At 35.5% G+C, this 24,599-nt stretch overlaps 1 long non-coding RNA gene across 1 annotated transcript; it reads right to left on the reverse strand.

Annotated features, from left to right (window-relative positions):
• Nucleotides 1-16,775: 16,775 nt before the first annotated feature.
• On the reverse strand, nt 16,776-19,566 carry LOC139136126 (uncharacterized). The gene is made up of 2 exons (XR_011553115.1): nt 19,063-19,566; nt 16,776-17,243 (listed from the first exon to the last, which is right to left on the reverse strand). It is a non-coding gene; the product is annotated as an uncharacterized lncRNA (long non-coding RNA).
• Nucleotides 19,567-24,599: the final 5,033 nt, after the last annotated feature.

Raw genomic sequence — 24,599 nt, forward strand, 5'->3', positions numbered from 1 at the left:
TCGTCGAAAACCCTTGTTGAGTGGACGGTCAATGTGTTTTACTTAAACGTGGTACATACATAGTTGTCGCTGATTCCACATGGTGTGAGACAAATGGTATGCTACTGCCTTCAGCACACCAGCATTAATAATATGGAGGTATAAACTGAGGTTGACCTGTGAACCTTGCGCAATCTCAGTAAATGGTAGTTGTCTCATCCCTTGCTTATGTTAGAGCAACTCTATGCTCTGGCAATAATTGAACACGTGGTACATCAAAGTCCCGGGCCTTGTTCTCAAGAGACCAAATAAAAAAACATAAAAAATATATAAAATGTCATGGTTATTGAGGAAGCACTTTCTTAGTTTCACATTTTACCAGTATTAAGATTTCTAATAATAATAATAATAATAATAATAATAATATAAATATACAATTTACGTGGTATAATTTTTGTGATATGGCTTATCTGATATGTGATATGATCATGTGATATATGATGTATCAAATATATATATATATATATATATATATATATATATATATATATATATATATATATATATATATATATATATATATATATATATATACAGTGTTCGCGGTGACTTATTTCTCCTCGCGTACGGCATACGCATTAGTCTGCTAAAATTGCGTAATGGCTGGATTTTTGTGCGTAATTTCACTTCCGCACTCGATTGATGAAAAAACTGACTGCAAAATACAATGTGCCGTTGAATAAACCCACACTACATATTCGGATTGTACGATGTAACATTATTTTAATGGAAACAGTTTAACGAACAACTTGAACAATGTTGAAACGTAAAAGCGAAGGGTATACATGCGACCGTCAAAACACATCGGGCAACCCAAAAGTTAGAGTTATGGCAGCTTATCGAGACACTTCTGCAGTGTTCAAAATTTATCAGGATTCCGACGAGCTCTACCGATGAATCATTTTTTTTCACGGACTCGTAGAGCAAAGTTGAAAGAAAACAGATTTGTCTGCTTCGACGCCATGCTGCATATGTGCTTGATCAAAATTTGGAATACAGAGACGCGATGATCGTGCAGGGTTGGCATTTATATTATTTGTCGCAACATTTCTGTCAATCACTCACTTTGTGTCATAAGTTTCAGAAACTATCGCTCGCCTGAAAATTAGCAACGTAATTCATAGGCATAGCTGACATGATAACGTGCCTGTGAACTACGATGCTGATTTTTCAGACAACGCCCACAGAATCCGAAACTTTCCACACAAAATGAGTGATTGACAGAAGTGTGTTGCAACAAATTTCGTCTGGTTGTCGCCTAAGCTCAGTCGTGGGGAGTGCTTTCGGAAACATTTTACTGTTATCCTTTGCGTATAGAAAACGCATAACAATGAAAAAAATGCGTAGAGAGTCAATTTCAATGCGTAAATACGCACGATTTTTGCGTAAACGCGAACTCTGTATATATATATATATATATATATATATATATATATATATATATATATATATATATATATATATATATATATATATATATGTGTGTGTGTGTGTGTGTGTGTGTGTGTGTGTGTGTGTGTGTGTGTGTGTGTGTGTGTGTCTCAACAACATTTTAATCTTGGTTAACATATTAATTAAATTTAATGAATATTTGCAAAAACGAGATTTTTGAGCAAAATATGCTGTGTTAGGTGTCGCGCCACCTTAATAGGCAAGGTAATATTTCGTTATCAAATAACCATAAGAGTTTGCCGACTTTGTGCTGCACTGGACACAGTATATTTTTAATTTGACCTTTTACAGTCTCTGAAGCCAAATGTGATTGGTTAGTTCTTGGATTAGTAAGCAGCAATTGAATATTGCAGAAAGTTAATAAAACTGGTCATAGGTAATCATCGTATAAATCGAAATGAAATCAATCTACGTTTGTGTGTGTGGCTGTTCATTTATGTAATGTTGAAAAAATATTCCATACAAGAATTTTCTCACCGTGACATCCTCTCAAACGTTGCAGGATTAAATGCGTGACAGCTACCAACACTTACGCAATATTAATTTCAAAATGATAACGCAGTCAGCAAAGCTGACAGAATTGAAACTTATGGGACCTATCGTCCTATCCTTTTAGGCTAATTATGTCAGTATAAAAAAACTCCTTACATATATTATTGTGTGAAAGTATCACTTTACGTTAGGGCTAGAGTGTTTTGACGGTGAAACATCGTCTGTAGTGAAATAGGTTTTAACTTTTTTCTTAATCTCCCTTGTCTTATCATTATATCGCAGGTTTCTGTTCTTGTCAGCATATTCACCTTGTTAGTCATCAGCGTGGGAAGGTGGAGGGCTGTCGAAAGTCCCCTGCGGGTGAGAACAAAGTCACCAAGCTACCGTAAACTACTGACCATAGCCTTCATATGGCTACTTGCAATTAACATCGCAGTCGTCCAGCTGATCTTCACACGTACTTATACCATCTTTGGCATCGTGAAATGCAATGAAACCTGGCCGTGGCATACACACGTCGCGAAGATATACGAAGTATGCTACATTTCTATATCGTTCTTAGTACCACTTGTAATCATGTGCGCAATGTATGGCAGGATTGCACAGCAACTGTGGAATAGAAACGTCCCTGACAACGACAACAAATCTAGACATGAACATCATCTGAATGTGAAATGGAAGGTATGATTTAAATATTCACAAAATATACCGGATTTAAATATTCACAAAATATACCGATGTCAAAACAATTTACCTTCAAGTCCTTGTTTCAATTTCTGTTGTTAGATTGCTTACAAACGCTCGGTGCTGCTACGTTTGAGGCCGTAAGAGGACGTAATTGCGGATTTTGTAAGCGTAAATTTGATACTACTATCCAATTAAGATTTGACCAATAATATGTTAACATGTTTAACAAACGATTTCAGAGAACTGCTACAATTTTCTAAATTTCGAAGTATCGAAAAAAAGAACGTAGCGATCGATTCATGTAGTTTGAATTTAATATTCTCATTAACGAGAGTATTATAATCCAGTTTCATAGTCACAATATTTTACATTACTTTTATACCTCGTACTTGCCAAAAGAAAAAATGAAAATTCTTTTTTGACTTGACAGGACAAATGTGCCAACAACAACAAAAACAAATAAACTAGACAAAAATATGTGATAAAATTCCGTTAATATTTGATGGCATTCAATCTAACAATCTACTTTAATGCACTTCAATAACCAAGCTAAGTTGTTGAAAGTTGTTATGTTTAAAACACTTGTTAGTTCACCGAAACACACGCACATTCACAAGCTAGAATTAATCGCACACAAACACAGTCGAAGCAGAAAACCTCGCTTCACTAGAAAATAACGAAATTATGTGATGCGTACCATTTGCAGGTCATTCGAATGGTTCTACTGGTGGTGTTGGTATTTTTCTTCTGCTGGCTGCCGTTACATGTAGTACGGGTCCTTTATGTATTTTCCCCCTCATCAATAATCTTCGACCAACAAACATTCACGAAGTTATACTTGGCCGTGCACTTTCTCGCCATGTCAGACAGCTTTCTCAATCCATTCATCTACACCTTCCTCAACGAGAACTTCAGGGTATGTTTGTTATCATTTTTCAACCATTGGAGTGAGAGTATTTGTTACATCGTCTGTTAGCATACATATTTCTGTGAAATGAATAAATATTACAGAAATTTAGAACTCTGAAAACACTGGGCAAAACACTGACGTAAATACATCGACAGATGGATAGATACATAGATATATAGATACATACCTCGCTCATAGATAATAGATAGATAATAGATAGATAGATAGATAGATAGATAGATAGATACATCGATCCATCGATCCATCCATCGATCCATCCATCCATCCATCCACCATCCATCCATCCATCCATCCATCCATACATCCATACATACATACATACATACATACATACATACATACATACATACATACATACATACATACATACATACATACATACATACATACATAAATATAAACAAATAGAAAAATCACAACTCGTTTCTTCGATTTGACAGAAAACGTGCTCAAAGTCGCTTGAAAATTCAGAGTGCATTTGTACTTTCGAAACAGGATTTAATTATACTTGTACAATCTGAAAGTTTTAGTGGTGTCTGAACAGATACGGATTGATTTAAAAGCTTGTAAAAGCTTACACCGACCTTTAGTCTGTTGACCAATTCTGTATCCACTCATGATACGGTAATAAATAACCGTGTGTACCAGTATAACATCCTCACATCCGTTGCCTTGCATTCTGACTCGTTCAATGCCACCTCAAAGACTAGCATACCATTTACTAAAATCTGAAGTTGATTTCAAATTTGTTTTGAATTCTTTTCCAGGCTGATTTAAAGTACGCCCTGCCATGCATATTCAAGAAAGGCTTTAGACGCCATCAGTACTCGTTCACATCGAAGACAGAATACACAAGAACATCGTCCATCAGAACTGTCAGCAATGTGTGAATTCAAACTATACAATTAACATATCCAATTAGAGTGCTCCTCAATTGAGCAGACTGCTGTATGTTTTTGCCCATTCAATCAACTATGAACTTTTTATGAAAGAACGGTAACATTAATTGACCCACGAGAAACAAAAATAAAACATAAATCAAGTAATATGATGAATACGCCAACGTTTTGAAAAGCCAATCGGGATAAGATTATTTATGTCTGGAATGACATTTGTTGAAAATAAAGGTTCCGATAATCACTCATAACAATGTTCCGGGACATTCACAAGATATCGTTTGTAATATACACTGTTGTTTTATACAAATTTTACCTAGAGGTATAATATGAGTAAAATTTGATCATTATATTAATTCACACTAAAAACCGTGTATCTCACTTAAACAAAAAGATTTAATACAATCACAAATTTACAACGAATTTTCTCATCGTTAAATTTGTTGAACCTTCGATTTAGTCACCTTATCTCTTAAAATTTGAAGGAGCGTTGGCAACTATGACGTAAATGCCATTTTTTTTCAGTTTTTTCTTTTAAGTATTATATGCACAATATAATCTGCCATTGATTGGCAGCTAACCTCGGAATGTTTTTGGCCCATTTAATCAACTATAAACTTTTTTTAATGAAAGAATGGTAACATTAATTGATCTACGATAAACAAAGTCAAAACATAAATCAAGTAATATGTTGAATAAGCCAACGTTTTGAAAAGCCAATCGGGATAAGATTATTTATGTCTGGAATGACATTTGTTGAAAATAAAGGTTCCGATAATCACTCATAACAATGTTCCGGGACATTCACAAGCTATCGTTTGTAATATACACTGTTGTTTTATACAAATTTTACCTAGAGGTATAATATGAATAAAGATTGTTCATTATATTAATTCACAATAAAAACCGTGTATCTCACTTAAATAAAAATATTTAATACAATCACAAATTTACAACGAATTTTCTCATCGTTAAATTTGTTGAACCTTCGATTTAGTCACCTTATCTCTTAAAATTTGAAGGAGCGTTGGCAACTATGACGTAAATGCCATTTTTTTTCAGTTTTTTCTTTTAAGTATTATATGCACAATATAATCTGCCTTTGATTGGCAGCTAACCTCGGAATGTTTTTGGCCCATTTAATCAACTATAAACTTTTTTATGAAAGAATGGTAACATTAATTGATCTAGGAGAAACAAAGTCAAAACATAAATCAAGTAATATGTTGAATAAGCCAACGCTTTGAAAAGCAAATCGGGATAAGATCAATTATGTCTGGAATGACATTTGTTGAAAATAAAGGTTCCGATAATCACTCATAACAATGTTCCGGGACATTCACAAGATATCGTTTGTAATATACAGTGTTGTTTAGGCAAATTTTGCCTAGAAGTAAATATGAGTATAAAGTTTGTTCATTATATTATTTCACACTAAAATCATGTATCTCACTTAAACAAAAATATTTAATACAATTACAAATTAAAAACGAATTTTCTCATCAATAAATTTGTTGAACTTTCGGTTTAGTCACCTAATCTTTAAAAATTTGAACGAGCGTTGACAAAAAAGCCATAAATGCCATTGTTTTCAGTTTTTCATTTAAGTATTATATGCACAATATAATCTGCCTTTGATTGGCAGCTAACCTCTGAATGTTTTTGGCCCATTTAATCACCTATTACCTTTTTTATGAAAGAATGGTAACATAAATTGATCCATGAGAAACAAAGTTAAAACATAAATCAATAGTATGTTGAATAAGCCAACGCTTTGAAAAGCCAATCGGGATAAGATTATTTATGTCTAGAATGACATTTGTTGAAAATAAAGGTTCCGATTATAACTCATAACAATGTTCCAGGACATTCACAAGCTATCGTTTGTAATATACACTGTTGTTTTATACAAATTTTACCTAGAGGTATAATATGAGTAAAATTTGATCATTGTATTAATTCACACTAAAAACCGTGTATCTCACTTAAATAAAAAGATTTAATACAATCACAAATTTACAACGAATTTTCTCATCGTTAAATTTGTTGAACCTTCGATTTAGTCACCTTATCTCTTAAAATTTGAACGAGCGTTGGCAACTATGACGTAAATGCCATTTTTTCAGTTTTTTCTTTTAGTATTATTTGCACAATATAATCTGCCTTTGATTGGCAGCTAACCTCGGAATGTTTTTGGCCCATTTAATCAACTATAAACTTTTTTAATGAAAGAATGGTAAAATTAATTGATCTACGAAACACAAAGTGAAAACATAAATCAAGTAATATGTTGAATAAGCCAACGCTTTGAAAAGCAAATCGGGATAAGATCAATTATGTCTGGAATGACATTTGTTGAAAATAAAGGTTCCGATTATAACTCATAACAATGTTCCAGGACATTCACAAGCTATCGTTTTTAATATACAGTGTTGTTTTAGACAAATTTTGCCTAGAAGTAAATATGAGTATAAAATTTGTTCATTATATTATTTCACACTAAAAATCATGTATCTCACTTAAACAAAAATATTAATACAATTAAAATTTAAAACGAATTTTCTCATCAATAAATTTGTTGAACTTTCGGTTTAGTCACCTAATCTTTAAAAATTTGAACGATCGTTGACAATAAAGCCATAAATGCCATTGTTTTCAGTTTTTCATTTAAGTATTATATGCACAATATAATCTGCCTTTGATTGGCAGCTAACCTCTGAATGTTTTTGGCCCATTTAATCACCTATTACCTTTTTTATGAAAGAATGGTAACATTAATTGATCCATGAGAAACAAAGTTAAAACATAAATCAATAGTATGTTGAATAAGCCAACGCTTTGAAAAGCCAATCGGGATAAGATTATTTATGTCTGGAATGACATTTGTTGAAAATAAAGGTTCCGATAATCACTCACAACAAAGTTCGAGGACACTCACAGAATATCACTTGTAATATACCTTATGTAATATGTTAAAAAGATTGTGTCAAATATACCATATTGTTTTAGATAAATTTTGCGTAGAGGTATAATATAATTAAAATTTGTTCATTACATCAATTCACACTAAAAATCGTGTATCTCACTTAAACAAAAATATTTAATACAATCACAAATTTACAACGACTTTCACATCGATAAATTTGTTAAATATTCGGTTTAGTCACCTTATCTTTAAAAATAAATGTTGACAATAACACAATAAAGATGTCTTTGTTTTAAGCTTTTCATTTAAGAACTATATGTACAATATAATCTGCCTTTGATTGTCAGTTTGTCATTTTTTACGATTTATGATTTTCAATACGGAACTTTGAAGTCTTACGACTTGAGCAATGACGTGCCTATGCCTGCTATATTGATCGTTATGTTGCAATGGCTGACATGGCCTGAAGTTTTAGACCCCTCGTGCATGTACGAAATTCATTTTTAATAAAATATCAATTAACTTTTAAGGAAGTACAACTTCAGATAGAGGCCTACTGGCTATAGTGACTACAGTGATTATAGTGGATGAACTGTCAGAGAGCTTTGTTAAAAGCACTTATGTTCATGCCTGTATCACTTCGCAGTGTTTTCTCACGCCATTATTCATGGGTTACCCCAGTGGTGACCGACAAATGCAACCAATGATGAGTAACTTGACTAATGGCTTGATAACACGGAGTCTCCATAGTTCTAAAATGACATTTATGACCATCGTCTTTGAGTCTCGTTGCTTATTCATTTAATAATTTAAAGGTAGGTGCACGTATAACTCTCCTTTCAATTGATGAGAATAGAGTTTGAATAATGACATATGGCCTAAGTAATTCCTCATGGAAATGTGAATGCACTTAATCTTTTGAAATATAAGTCAATATGCCTTCAACAAATTAAAACTTCTATAGGGTAGAGTGTTAAAGGGTTTTTAGAAAATTGAACCACACCGGTAGGTTAATAATTCATTATATCGAAATATACAATATGTTCATTGTAAAGATACATTTGTCTTTCAGCTTACACATTTTCATATTACTCACTTTATAAATACATCGATATACAATTTAAGTGACTGTATGTTCTTTCAAACGGGATAGTGACATAAATGAGCTGACTAAGTGAATATGCCTTCAAGAAATTAAAACTTCTATAGGGTAGAGTGCTAAAGGGTTTTTAGAAAATTGAACCACACCGCTAGGTTAATATTTCATTTTATCGAAATATACAATATGTTCATTGTAAAGATACATTTGTCTTTCAGCTTACACATTTTCATATTACTCACTTTATAAATACATCAATATACAATTTAAGTGACTGTATGTTCTTTCAAACGGGATAGTGACATAAATGAGCTGACTAAGTGATTATTCCTTCAAGAAATTAAAACTTCTATAGGGTAGAGTGTTAAAGGGTTTTTAGAAAATTGAACCACACCGCTAGGTTAATATTTCATTATATCGAAATATACAATATGTTCACTGTAAAGATACATTTGTCTTTCAGCTTACACATTTTCATATTACTCACTTTATAAATACATCAATATACAATTTAAGTGACTGTATGTTCTTTCAAACGGGATAGTGACATAAATGAGCTGACTAAGTGATTATGCCTTCAAGAAATTAAAACTTCTATAGGGTAGAGTGTTAAGGGTTTTTAGAAAATTGAACCACACCGCTAGGTTAATATTTCATTATATCGAAATATACAATATGTTCACTGTAAAGATACATTTGTCTTTCAGCGTACACATTTTCATATTACTCACTTTATAAATACATCAATATACAATTTAAGTGACTGTATGTTCTTTCAAACGGGATAGTGACATAAATGAGCTGACTACCTACAGGTTTGATGAATACCTTCAATGTATCGTATCTAAAGTTTCAAACCATTTCATTTAACATGATTGGAACTAATTAGGGATAATTTGATGGTGTACTCATGTTAGTGTGATTTGCAAATGTTAGCTCATCTGCTTTGCCTTTTTTCGCCATACACTTGTTCTTATGGCTAATTTGAAAAATTGCAACTTTAAGCTATATGACACCTAAAACTGTTGATAAATTTGAATTGTCCTGACCGAATGTATAGAACGTTATCGACAATTTTCAAAATGATATTATTTGCTTCAAACTTATCCCTTCCATATGACTCTTGCATATTGTGAGCGCCTGTCTGTGTTACTAGAGTGAAAAGAAATGAGATGATTAATCTTTTCACATTTTAATAACAATTGCTGAAGACAATATACTAGATGATTTTATACTATGTGATGTATTTCGGAGCCTTTCATCGGCAATATTTGAATGTTAAATTGACGATTTTCTACAAGAGTAATAAGAAGTCAACTTTTTCCACATTTAATTTAGCATACTGCAGCTAGTAAAGCAGCTATTACTATCATATTTCAGTATTAAGTTATAAAGTAATAAGTGTATTGTTATTTTAGAAAGTTCCTTCGAGAATGTTTATGTATAATAAATCACATTATAAGTTAAGCACAAAGATTTATTTGTTTACACTTGTGTATTTATTGTCAATAGAACTGATGTACGTTACCGATCTACAAATCACATGGTTATCATGGTTTTCGCAAGGGAAGGTGACTAGATGTTTAACACTCACAAGTGTGACTGCGCAAGCTGCAATGACGTCACAATTACGTTCAATGAAAAAACCTCTCTGATGTCAATTTCACTTGGCCATTGTTCTCTCAGTAAAATTATTTTGGTGTATATCATTCGATACATATTTTTTCTGCTTGAGGAAGTGACGGTAATATGAGACAATGATCTTGTCGAATGTCGTTATTTTTTAATATATCCTTCCTATCTATCTTTATAGATAAATCCTATATGAGACAAGCAAGCATTCGACTTGGATAATAATAAATAAATTTGATATTTTTAATGGTAAGAAAATGAGAGCAAATTAGGTCCTGCATTAGTAACACTGATTACAAATCCGTTCTTTGATATCTTTCAATATAAAATGTTCCTTTACCAGCAAGGAAACCTTGAGAAGACGTCATGACTTGATGAACATTTAAGCTGTACAATATTTTGTCATCAATTTAATACGTTTTAAAGTTCAACCAAGGCAGCATGTGTGTGCAGTTTCATTAAAAATTCACAGATTACATTATCTTTAGTAATAAATTTTGCCCATGGGATAACTGTTGACATAATGCAATAGTCTTGACCTTACTCTCCTTGAGTACTTTATCCACAGCCTTTACTTGTAAATTTATACGATTGGGCTGTATCACGAGTAGCATGATGCTGTATTATTTAGGATGCAACATATCTTAGTAAGAAATTTCAGAATAAATTGTACCCCAGTGTACTTGTACTCATTACATTACAATTGCAGATTGGATCAGGAGTGGCACTTAAGAAATAATTTATTTTCGTTATCTTTTTTATGTGCTTGATATCCTACAAAAACGATGAATATAGTGATAAAAATAACGAAAGGTACATTAAGTTTGTTGCAAAGTGTTGAACATATAAGTGAAGACTAAGTATTGGGCGATGTCTGCCTGTCAACGCAGTTGTAATGGAAACATCCTAAAATTCGAAAAGCCCTGTCAGGCTATATATATATATATATGTATACATTTGATGACTGTCCGAACTGAGTGTCTTTGTACGTCTGAGATAGATTTGTTAAATAAGGTGGATTGCTCTGCCGTTTTTCCGTTTTCGTCAATGTTGTGCCTGTTTTTGTTTTTGTTTTGTTTTTTTTTTCGTCTCTTATTCTCCTGCTGTGTTCTGATGGTACGGTAACAATACCTTTGGTCCATTTTCTCATACTTTACGTATATGCCTGCCTTTAAAGTGATCACTTTAAATTGTCGAGGAATTCGAAGTAACAAGAAAAGACAGAGTATTTTTTCGTGGCTGAAAAGGCAGAAAGGAGATATTTTTTCTGCAGGAGACATACAGTACAGCAGATGTAGTCACTAGATGGTCTCAATAATGGAATGGACACTGAATTTTAGCCATGGCAGTGCACATTCTAAAAGGGTCGCCATACTTTTCAGAAAGAATTTTGATTTTCATGTAATTAGACCTTTTGTGACAAAATGGAAGACTAATCATCACTCGCTGTACTATAGATGACAGATCTTATGCATTTGTAAATATTTACTCACCAAATAATGGAAGGGAACAGATTCTGTTTTTTATGATATGCAAGAATTTTTGGATGACTGTCAACTTTCTTTTCAAGACAACATTTGTTTTGGTGGCGATTTCAACTGTGTTTTTAACAAAGACTTGGACAGGTTTGGTGGTGCTGCCATTTACAAACCTCAAGCTGCAGAGATGCTTGAACGCATTTTATGCAAGTATGATCTGCATGATATTTGGCGCATTCGTAATCCAAGTGTAAGAAAATATACCTGGAGGCAACGTTCCCCTCTTATTTAGTCTCGTTTAGACTTTTGGCTGGTTTCTGATGGTCTTCATAGTGAGATTACTGACGTAGATATTATACCAGCAGTGCACACAGATCACAACGCAGTCTTTGTTTGTTTTCAAGAGATTGACGTTCAGAATCGGGGTCCGGGGTACTGGAAGTTAAATTCCGCTCTTTGAAATGATGGTAACTACGTAACTCAAATGAAGCGCAAAATCAGCCATTGGAAAAACGAGTACAGCTCCATGAAAGACCCTAGATGCAAATGGGAGCTTTTTAAGTTTTATATTAGGGACTTTACAGTCAATTTGACTAAGAGTCGTGCAAAAGAACGTAGGAACTTCGAAAAGGACATCAGCATTAAATTGCAAAATGCTGAAAGTTTGCTCTCCAGGGATATTTCCAATCATGATAGCGCCATTGCTGAGTATGAAAAATACAAAAAGATGTATGACGATATTAATGAAAATATTACAAATGGGGCAATTGTAAGGCCCCGCATTAACTGGCATGAGTATGGTAAAAAATCGTCAAAGCTCTTCTTCGCTTTGGAAAAGTCCAGATCTTCAAAAAAACATATGAAGAAGTTAAAAACAGATCATGACGAGTTCATTACAAATCAAAATGGCATTTTAAATGAACAGAGGCGTTACTATTCCAACTTGTATTCAAAGAAAGACGTAGAGTTGAATGGAAGAATGCAGATCTTTTCTTTGGAAATGAAAATATTCCACAACTCGATGATATCATGCGTGAAACATGTTAAGGTTTATTGTCCATCCTTGAATGCGGGAAAATTGTGAGAAATTTAGCTGAAAACAAAACACCAGGAAATGATGGAATCTGTGCTGAGTTTTATAAGTATTTTTGGGAAGATATAGCTGACGTGTGTGTGGACTCTTTTAATTACTCACATGTTCATGGCGAAATGTTTCACTCACAGAGACAGGCCGTCATCACTCTTATACCTAAGAAGGATAAAGACAAACTTCTTCTCAAGAATTGGCGCCCAATATCGCTTATCAATGTTGATTACAAGATAGCGTCCAAAGCGATTGCAAAACGCCTTGATAATGTACTCCCTCATATAATTCATCATAATCAGCGTTGATATGTCAAGGGTAGAAATATTAGAGAAGCTATTCGCTCTATTTCAGATGTTATGTATTTTACGAAGAGAAATCACATTCCAGGTTTACTTTTATTTCTAGACTTTGAAAAGGCATTTGATACAATTGACTTTAAATATTTACAAAAATGTCTTCATGCGTTTGGATTTGGCACTTCCTTTATTCGATGGATAAATGTTTTCTATTCCAACATTAGTAGTTGTACTATAAACAATGGTTATACATCTGGTTATTTTGATGTTACGCGTGGAGTTCGACAGGGAGACCCTCTGTCAGCCTACTTTTTCATAATTGGTTTGGAAATCCTTTCTATATCAATACGTGGTGATAGCGCCATCAAGGGCATTGATGTAGATCAAGAAATAATAAGGGGAAATAATTATTGCGTCGGATTGTTATTGATTTCTCAGATCTTCAGGTCAACTTCTACGTTACTTTTATTTATTGTCTTCGTTATGCTCCTTAGATATTCGCTCTAAGATTTCATATGTTTTTGTTCAGTCTCACGATGCGTTGAAAATAATTCCCTTTATCACAATACGCATTAAATGTAGTTCTATTCAGAACTTAGAATAACAACTATCGCTCTAAAGCTTACTCTGATGACAGCTCATGGCCTTCTTTTCCAAGCAGTGCAAATGAAAATCGACCTATCAACATTAACATTGCTTGCTTTAGGTGTACCAAGTGTCGCGTGAGTTGATTTGCAAAAAGTTCAGGAGCACCTATCTAGGACCGTTAAGTGTAAAAATTTAATAGTATGTAATATTATGTTGTAATTATGCTAATAGTAACAGAATGACGTGACAGAATTTATAGATTCAGTAGATTTTTGATCGGATTCGAACTCACAACGTACGGCACCCAGTCACCTAGCAGCAAAGACATCACAGTCAAAACACTCGGCAAAATCCCCTCCCTTAAATAGAGTGGTTAAATAACAGAGCTAAGTTGTTAAAGTTTTTATGACTGTGACCTCTTCACACGCTGTAGAGTTCATGAAGCACTTGCACTCACATACTCGCTATCATACATTGCACACAAACTTTATGAATACATCGCTTTACTTGGCCAAAGATCTCAACGTTGCCATACGCGAAAAGAAGAAAGGCCAGTTGCCATGTTAGTGAAAAACTGGTTCTGGTACTGAATATGAACATGTATGTATGTTCGGCCAATATTCAACTTATACAGCTCATAATTTATCAAGATCGTTATCATGTTCGGCAATGTAAGCAATGCTTATTTCACTATTACTGTTAATTACATGAGTAACTAATGTATCGACAAAGTCACCGAAATTTAATGTTACTATAGCATGTGTAGTGGAAGGCTGGGGCATCAAATTTGTACCATCTTCTTAAGGGGTCATCAAAGGTAAGAAAGGGTAGGAGATCACTAACTTTGGCAGAAGAACGAAACATATATGACAGCTCTCCCTGGCGATACTAATTCAACATATACTTTCATCTCTTCCCTTTACAAAATATAATTACTTAATTGTGCAAAAACGTAGCTGTTAAAATAAATGTTTTCCCTTTTCACAGTCTCTTCTCGGGTTAACAGTCGTAATGTTATCAAGCAAGTGTGTCGGTACTACCTTGACCAAGTGAAGCGGAGAGACGATAGTAATGACTTCGGCTGATGAATTGATATACGTTATTTACTTGAGGGATCAGCAGTTAATTAGCTGAAAAGGACTAGCTTGTGTTGTTATATTTAGGAGTACTATCGAAAACTCATTTTCATAAAATGGCTGGCGGCTATACATTGGTTTATCGATATATGAGTTTGCTTAATTTAACCAACAAAATATTATCTATTCTAAAGACAAATGACGGTGATCATCAATAGTATTTCTAATTACAGTGTTCGTTTATGTCCTTTAATTGACTATATGAATAAATAATAATATTGAATAAATATAGATAAATGGTAAAGATAGTGGAGAATCAAGTTTTATATTTATTTCGGTATAGAAAATTGGTCGCATTTCTTTCAGCCGTCTGAAAATGTGTCCGCTATCGGACAGATAAGTAATACCTCGGATATTAATGCAATGCATACATTTTGATTAAGTATTATTTGTAGGAACATCGATGAACGCCAGAAACTATTATTCAGTTTCCTGGAATAACGGTGATTATAACGTTATTGATGTGCGGTGGCCACGAGAGAGATGCGCGTCGCTTGAAACTCCTGAGCAATCTGCGCACGTCAAGACAGGGATGTCTCCAAACGCTGCGAAAGATGTCCATCATCAGTATCTTTCACACGAGTGACTTGTAGGAATGAGTTGTTGTATCGTTTGTCTATTATTTTGGACCAGTTACAACCCTCTCAGGATTTAATGCGACATTAATGATATTGACGTTTGTGTTTTTGAAGTTTGTGCATATAGTAAACATCATGATTGTTCGGCTGAAAAGGGAAAATCTACATACGTTACGATTGATAGAATAGCAGTAATCTGAAGGTAACTACAAACTATAGATACCAATGGCCATTTGTTTATGTTTAAGTAAACATATATGTGGATTGCCCTTGGCAGATTCTGGCGTGTATCAAAATGTCAGGCCTCTCTTTTTCGTTTTAATGTCTGAGAATCGACATCAGTTTGACATCTTCGCTTTGCATGAATGCATTTGGCGATAATCAGCAGACGACATTTCCAGTCGAGATCATTAAGTAGCAAGACAACTTGTAAGTTTTAATAGACTTCGTCAGCAATGTTAATTGCCGTTATTGTGAAAATGATGACAATGGATCCCCATGGGCTCGATTGAGTCTCAAAGGTACATGTGACATTTAGAAATTGTTTGACTCTTGTGCAAGCCGTTAACCTCTATAATACCCTTAAGGTTAACTTTCATAATTTCCTGTCTGAGTGATGAATAGTTTGTACATGTTCATACACTGCAAATTTTTCTGGTTTGCCGGCCAGCTAAATTCAAGCCAAAAATAAACCGGCTTGTTTGTCAGTAAACGGATTGTTTCGAGTTGTGAATTTTGGCTTATATTTGGCTTTCTGGCATGCCAAGTCTGGTTTCTGTGCATGCCAGTTTGGTTTTTGATATGGCATATATACATGCCAAGCAAAGATTACTTCAGCTTGCCAGTAAGCCAGTTAGTACTGAACAATGGTTTACAGGCAATCCACTATTATATGAACTAGGCTTGCTAGCAAGCCATGTTTAAGATACTGTGGCTTGCCCATATACCAGATAATGCTGAACAGTGGCTTATTTGTAAACCAATACCACACATCTCTGGCTCAACAGTAAGCCAATTCTGGTTCCATCTGGTTTGAAGATAAGCCAATATTACTGCAATGTGGCTTACCGACAAACCAATTTCTGACTAATTCTGGTTTACAAGCAAGCCACTATACGGATTCCTCTGGTTTACCAACAAGCCATTACAAGCTGGCTTGCAGACATGCCACTCTAGGGCTTTTGTATGGCTTGCTGACAAACCAGTTCAATATTAGCCATATTGCCAGGGGGGAGGGATAATTATTTCTGACCATCCTTCAAATTTAAATTGGATGTCTTCAAATTTTGTAGACACAGAGGAGGATTATCATCCCATGGAATGGCCTATTGGGTCCTCTATGTGATGGAGCTACACAAAGCAGGACTGTAAAATATCTGAAACACAAACAACAGCTGAAATAGTCAGAAATCCTGCATGCAAGCTACATTAAAAAACAACAACAATCAATCATCAAAATTAATTTCACATTAACATTTATTGCAATTTACAAGAAATGAAACAGCAATTGTTGCAACATAATTAAATCTAATACTTACAAGGGTATACTCACTGAAAATGATATTCTTATGAACGCCTTGATGTTATAAAGTTTACCTCATGCATCTGATGCAAAATTACTAGCTGTTTCACCGGGAAATCCCCTGTGCATTACAGACCACTCATAATTGTCAGCATATTTAGTTCACATCCCAGCTTTGTCAAGCCAGAAGTACTCTACAAATTGACAAGTTCCTTTCAGACATCTGATGTAATTAAAACTTTGAAACCCTAGATAACTAAGCAAACCCAGCATAACATTGTCTCTTTCCATGCTGCACAATATTACACCTTCAAGAAACAACACAGACTGCTTTTTCCTTCATAGACGAGCATACGTAGAAAGGGCTGCTGCTTTGCATCTCTTCCTCAGAGTTTTCCAGTATCCTGGAATATAAAAGATGTAAACATTTAAAATTTGAGGCACAAGATTAGATCATGGTAAAACACTCAGTGCCAAGCTACTAGTACAATGAGGGCAAGGCCTATCTACTGGTATATTTAGGGAATTTGTACAATATTGGAATGTTCATTGGTAGCATTCTAAATTACAGTCATGTTCTTAAACACATATTTGACTGCAGGTACACTATTATCAAGTCTTTCTTGTTGCACCAATAATCTGATATGACTACTCAGGGTAAAGTCTCTTAGCATGAAAAAGATAGCTCTTACAAGTTATTGTCAATGTCATAGGCCTTGCTGCATCACTGCACTGGCAAAAAGTGTGTAAAACTATGGTTTGAATGTCATGATAATGAATTTCAATTCCAGAATATCAAAATGAATATATTACAAGGCAAGATATATTAGAGTCACAATGCAATGTGCTTTTGAGTCTTGCAAAGAAGTTGGAAAGACTTTGAGAAAGTATTTTGTCACTCTGGCTATGCAACAGCCATCATAGTGAAAATACTCGTGACGTAATGACCGTGTCACCACTTGTCTTCGACTCGTGGTGACACGGTCATTACGTCACTCGTATTTTCCTTCGCTGAACGAAGAAAAATATTAGGGAATGTCTAATTATCTTGAAACAAATTAACAAATGCAGATTTGACATGGCCATGTCCTTGTAGAACATCCTAGCACAGCTTTGACGAGCACTCTGTGTACCACCCATGTACCTGACAACACTAGCAGGGATAATTTTATACACATCCCTGATATAGGAATGTGTGCTGTAGGTATGTGACGTGCCTAGCACTATATGCATGTACCAGAAGAGCTGTTCACCCCTGTACCAGGACCTGTGTTCAGCATTTGAGGCACAGTAATGAACACATCCACATACCAGCTAGCCCTGTTAAAATTTTCAGCCCCTTTTTACCTGGTCATATAAAAGTTTACCTCCCTGTACCAGCCTTATTGTAAACACACAGTGCAATTCTGCCTATGCAGACATTCATGTACCAGTTATGTTGGAATTTCCCTATTACAGAACTGTACACATTGCTTCTACAAGGATGATTTCGAAGCAAATTTTCAAGCTCATTTTTTCAAACCCATGTTACATGTACTATTTGCAAAACTATTGTACAGGACTGTTGACACACTAGGTACATGGATGTGAAATACAGCTGTGCTACTTATCTTTCTGACTATACTATACTGAGGATATTATTTTAATAGCTGGTAGTCTCTGTAGCTTCTCAGAGCCGGTACAGGTATGTGCACATCCCTGACCAGCCCTCAGAATGTAACAGGGCTGTGAGAGATTTCCAGTGTAGGGTTACACGGACTTTGTTGTACTGAATCAGACAGAAATTATAAATCCAGCATGATGAAAACTCCATCAGCTGTAGCCATTGGCAATTTCCAAGTAGTTTTGTTGTGTGTATATACTGCAGTTTCTTGTTCTACTTCTTAAGGCATGATGAATGTCTAACATACATTATCAATCCAGTTCATATGTGTATAGCATGGTTATTGTTAAAAATCTAATATCAGTCTGGAATAGAATTCATTTGTCAACAATAACAATGGTTGTTAAGCATGTACACAGTACATTGTCAAGTAGAACACTGGTATTCAAGAGACTGTTATATAGCTGTCAAAACTGTGCAGTTTGTACACACAACAATGAAGATTGAAAATTGCTAAAACTTACAGCTAATGTCAGAGCAAACTAGTCAAGGCACATTATGTGCCTTGACTAGTTTGTACTGAATCACAGTAACAAATTTTTTCAACAAGCAATACTTACGTCACAATTGTTACCATTTTTCCAACTGCAGTTTTTCCACCAAAGACACTCTTGAGAACCAAAAATGTTTGATGCCTGTTTAAAATAAGGGAAATGGCAAATTATGTTTTGATACAACAGACTAAGATTCAATATCATAAACTAGGAGCAAGCAAGTGGCTCCCCTCTTATGATTGATTATAACAATAAAAAGTTTAAACATGTCTGTCTGTTGTGTGACCACGACAAAGATAATATGTCACAGATATGTACATTGTAATAACAGCTGAAATTTAAACAAAACCCAAAGTGTTAGTGTAATATGTGGAAATATGAGGAACATTCATGCCTGATTTAATTATTATCACTGCACATAACGATACTTGATCACCTTTTATATCTATTCTTTGAATTCCATATCTGAGGGCAGTCTTCATTCTGCTTACACATTGTACTCAGATAATCCATTGTTAATTTGTGGAGCTGAAGGCATTTTCTGTATCAAGTATATTATGTCCTGGACAATCTGTTGAAAAAAAAAACAAATAATTATCTATTACCCGTAAGTGGAAGTCAAAAGTCACATTTGTACAGGAAGTTATTTGCTGAAAATGAATCACTTTAATATTTACTTGTCGTGAGTGACAAGATGGCTCACAAAATTGTGTAAGCAATGTTGAAGGACCCAAGTTCAAATCATGCTGTGGAAACATAAATTTGCCTTGAATAACAGAATCAACCATTACATCATTTTGGCCAAAGGATTTGTGAGGTATGTGTCTGTATTAAATCATCTAAGTTGCCAGTTTGAGGTTATTATCAACATAAACAAGAAATATCGTCCATGAAACAGTCTATGTTTGTTATTGAAAGAATGGCATGAGGATATCTGCAAATAAGCTGTGGCAAGTCAGTTTGCCTGAAAATCACACAGAAAGGTAGCGTGAAACAAATGTGCAGTTTTACTCACATTTCTGGTAAAATGGGCATCTCTATACTGTGGCAATAGCTCTTGTTGCAGCTATTTGTTGGTGTCTCCGTCCTATACACAATAATGACAAAGGGTTATTAAATGCAATTTTCCTGTGAACTGATGGATGACAAATTTTAAATGATTGCCATCTTTCCGTTCAGGATGGACAATGGCAAGGGGTTATTAAATGTACAGCGGGCCGGACTACGGACGACGTACACCATGATCCACCTCTCAGAATAACCCTGCGTACAGTTATAGTTACACGGCCTCCACCACAGCCCTGAAAAGGTCTATATAGATAACTGGGGTCTCTGCGGTCCGGATGAGGACCGCAACGAAAACGTGGTCTGTTTGGCCAAAATTCAGCTCTATCGGGGCAAAATCCTTTCCCAGCCTACCTTACCTCCTTACCGACCCAAGGAAAGATGCGATTAACTTCTAACATCCAAAACCGCTCGTTTTCTGAAACATAACGTACTCGACAAGTTGTTTACCCACGGGGATCGCCATTTTGAATCTCGCTGCAACAACCCCAGTTATCTCCATAGACCGTTGCAGGGCTATAAGCTAGTGGTGGAGGCCGTATAACGCCGGGAACACACAGACCTGTACTCAGGGCTACTCTTAGAAAAGCTCCTCGTCGCTGACCAGCTGACACAGCACAGTGGAAACGCATTTGATTATTCACCGTGCACGGACGATTTCGGGGAAACACATTCATTCGCGGTGGTGAAAAGCCATACAAACACGATAACATACAAAATGGACAAACACACATCAGTTCAGCCTGATAAAATGAAATTGAAGGCTAATTTGTTACATCCTTGGCAATGATCATTAATGAGCAGTGCTATCAATTTTCGCTGGTGCACCCGTCCATGGTCATGATGGTGTAGCGGTATGTCAAAGAAATTTTCAGTTTTTCCAACAATACTCAAACGCATGTATGTTACTTAAAAATGGTTCAAGCTAACCGATATGCTTTGAGGAAAAAACAAGCCCGGTTTAAATCAATGACTTTGCAAATCTTCCACGGAATATGCAAAAACAAGCTTACGTTGATTTGTGGCTGCTGTGCATTCCAAGACGTCGGTTGCAACTTGCATCATGACCCGTGTATATGTGGTGGCGAATAGCTATCGTTGAGGTACATAACCAGTTCTTGCTTGCGAAGTAATTCTTCATCGCTGACGGAAGCCATTACTGTCGACTTGTGCCGGAGTACTGAATCGTAAGCGCTGATACGATCGTCAATAACGCCTCGGCATGCTCGGCTACGGTGCGAAGGCCAGTGGAATTCAGAATTTTCGCGCCCAGCACAGCAGTATTAATACGCAACTGCCTAAAGTGAAGGGATGGGGATTCCACTACCCAGTGGTCCCTTTAAGATTACGATTAACCAACAAGTACTATAATTCTTACATATGTCACGGAGATATAATATCTATAACGAAGTTTAAACATTGGCTTGATGAATCATTGTGTAAAATTGAACTATTTTAAAGTGTAATGTTACAAAGGGTGAAACGACGGTCAAAGGTTAAGGACTTCCTCCTTGTACGCTGTTTTGGTAATTTGAACGGCCGTCTGAATATCAGTTGCGTTTGCTATGGTGTTACGTGCTAGAGAAAACGAACAAAAGGGTGAACTCAGCAGTTAACGTTTAAACAAAATTTATTACAAAAATAAAACTAATTGCTAAGTCAGGATAGAGTACAAGCTTTAAAAGTGTACAGACTACTTATCTCAGCTGGGACGGCAGAGCTCCAGTCTCAGAGTTGTAACAGTCAGTCGGATGAATGAACAGTCCTTTGGCTTGCAGGCTTGAAACTGCACAAAGTCCACAGTATAAATCCAGCGTTGGCAGTGAAGGTCTTGAAAGGTCTTGAGAATGACTACTGCTGGAGTTTAGTAACACACAAGAGACACGATCCCAAAAGTCTGACTGGAAGCTGAGCACGTCCCTTTTATAAAGGCATATAAGAACAATCTAGAACTTTTATTGACATGCTAATTACTGTTCTAAAATTATCTCCCTTACACAACTAATCAACTTTCCAGAACATTCCAAACATGACTAATTGAATTCAAGGTTGTGAGGTCATCAAGGGCAGTGACCTTGAGAATGTTCTAGACTAATTGAACTCAGGTCATGATGAGTGTGGGGGAAATGACCTACATAACACACCCCCTCTTCAAAAAAAGAAAATTTTCAAAGAAAAATCTTTCTTTTACAAATGTAATCTTGAAAAGGATTAAGTACTCAAATTTTGTTTTACTCTAAAGTAAAATTTCTTGAAAGTGAACAACAATAAACTCTAAATACGAGAGAGACAGTCTGCAATTAATTGTCTCTGCCTTTGATATGTCTAATATCAAGATTAAACTCTGTAACATTAAACTCCATCTTAACAATCTCTGATTTTGCCTTTAAATTTCTGCAGAAAAACAAGAGGGTTGTGATCAATATAAACCACTATTGGCTGATTTGAAGAAGTAACATAAACTTCAAAATGCTGTAAAGCTAATATCAAAGATAAACACTCTTTTTCAATTGTAGAGTAGTTTCTCTGGGATTAGTTTCTCTGGGATTTGTTAAATTTGCTAAATTTGTTAAAAATAGCAAACAGGATGATCGGTCCCATGACTATCCTCTTGCAATTTGTTGTTGGAAAACTTGAAATGGCACTGAATTTGGCATAAAGTATGCACGGCAAAGTCTGGTTATTTTTACTGAGTTCGATAAAGTCATTGTTCGGCAAATACTTGGCTTCCTCCTGGAGATATTCCGCTTTCGCAGGATTCAGTCCGTCTGGATGTTGTTCCACTGGATTACTGTCGCAGACATCTTCGTTGTGGTAGATGATGTTTGTCCTTGTTGGAATGTCTGGGAACAAATGTTCATGGATTGGTTCTTTCAGCTGTTGTTGTTGTTCTGGCTGGAGGTGTGCCAACTTTGTAGACTCCAGCTTCTCCAGGATTTCTGAGTTCTGAAGCTTGACCGAGCCCAGCTTTGAGTTTAGAGTATTTTCACTCAAGTCAGTTTCAGTATCACTATCTTCATAATGGTTTGAACTGACTGCACTGACAGGCTGAGTTATAGTAGGATTATCCCTATCCAAATATGCTTAAGCATATTTATGTGACATAGCTGTTTTTGTTTCGCCTGTCAGGTGTTATTATGATGTAATTTAAATCACTCAATTTCTTATCAATTAGATATGGCCCAAAGTAACGAGCATGGAGTGGTTTGCCAGGAACCGGAAGTAGAACAAGAACCTTTTGACCTGGTTCAAACTTCCGTTTTGAGGTGCTTTTATCATATTTGGTTTTCATTGACTGCTGAGATGACTCAAGATTTTCTCTGGCTAATTCACATGCTTTAGAGAGTTTTGTACGAAAATCTGACACATATTGCAAAATATTCAGACAATCATCGTCGTCAGACAGGAATTTCTCTTTAACGAGCTTAAGTGGGCCACGGACTGTATGTCCAAATACAAGCTCAAATGGGCTAAAACCAAGAGACTCTTGAATTGACTCTCTAACAGCAAAGAGCAGAAAATGAATCCTTCATCCCACTGCTTCTCTGTGTCAAAACAGTAGGTCCTAATCATGTTTTCAAAGTTTGATGAAATCGCTCAAGAGCACCCTGACTTTCTGGATGATAGGCGGATGACCTATACTGTTTAATGCCTAGCTGATCCATTACTTGTTGAAAAATACCAGACATAAAGTTGGAGCCTTGATCGGACTGGACACATTTAGGGAGGCCAAATAAAGTGAAAAATTTGACTAAAGCTTTCACTATAGTCTTTGTCTTTATGTTTCTCAGTGGTATGGCTTCTGGGAACCGAGTTGATGTACACATATTGTCAGCATGTACTCATTTCCTGATCTTGTTTTTGGTAGGGGCCCAACACAGTCTATTAGTATCCTACTAAATGGTTCTTGAAATGCAGGAATTGGCTGTAAAGGGGCCTTTGGAATGGTCTGATTTGGCTTTCCTACCATTTGACATGTGTGACAAGTTTACAGAAATGTGCTACATCCTGCCTGAGATTAAGCCAATAAAAGTGACTGAGAATTTTATGATAAGTTTTCCTTACTCCCAAATGACCAGCCCAGGGCGTTTCATGGGCCAGGCGCAATATTTCAGCACGATAGGGCTTTGGAACCACAATTTGATGTTTTATAGCCCAATCGTCATCAACCAAAACATCTGGAGGTCTCCATTTACGCATGAGAATACCAGATTTTGTATAATAGGAAACAGAGCTATCTGAAGTTTTATCTTCATCATCTACCCTGTCAAACAAAGACAAAACATCTGGGTCTTTGTGTTGTTCTGCAATGAGATTTGATCTAGAAAATGTCTGACTTTGGTCAGCAGAAGTTTTACTGGAAGTTTCAAATCCACGAGGGATAACGGAATGATCCGTGTCAAACACCTGACTGAGAAAGGTGTCATTTAAGTCAGCATCTGTGACATTATTTTTGAGAGTATTTTGATTCTCGGAAGTTTTCTTTGACATGGCTCGAGTAATGGCACATGAAGGAAATAAATCGGGTATCTCTTGTT

The sequence above is a fragment of the Ptychodera flava genome, chromosome 7 (assembly GCF_041260155.1).
Source record: "Ptychodera flava strain L36383 chromosome 7, AS_Pfla_20210202, whole genome shotgun sequence".
Lineage (NCBI taxonomy): Eukaryota > Metazoa > Hemichordata > Enteropneusta > Ptychoderidae > Ptychodera > Ptychodera flava.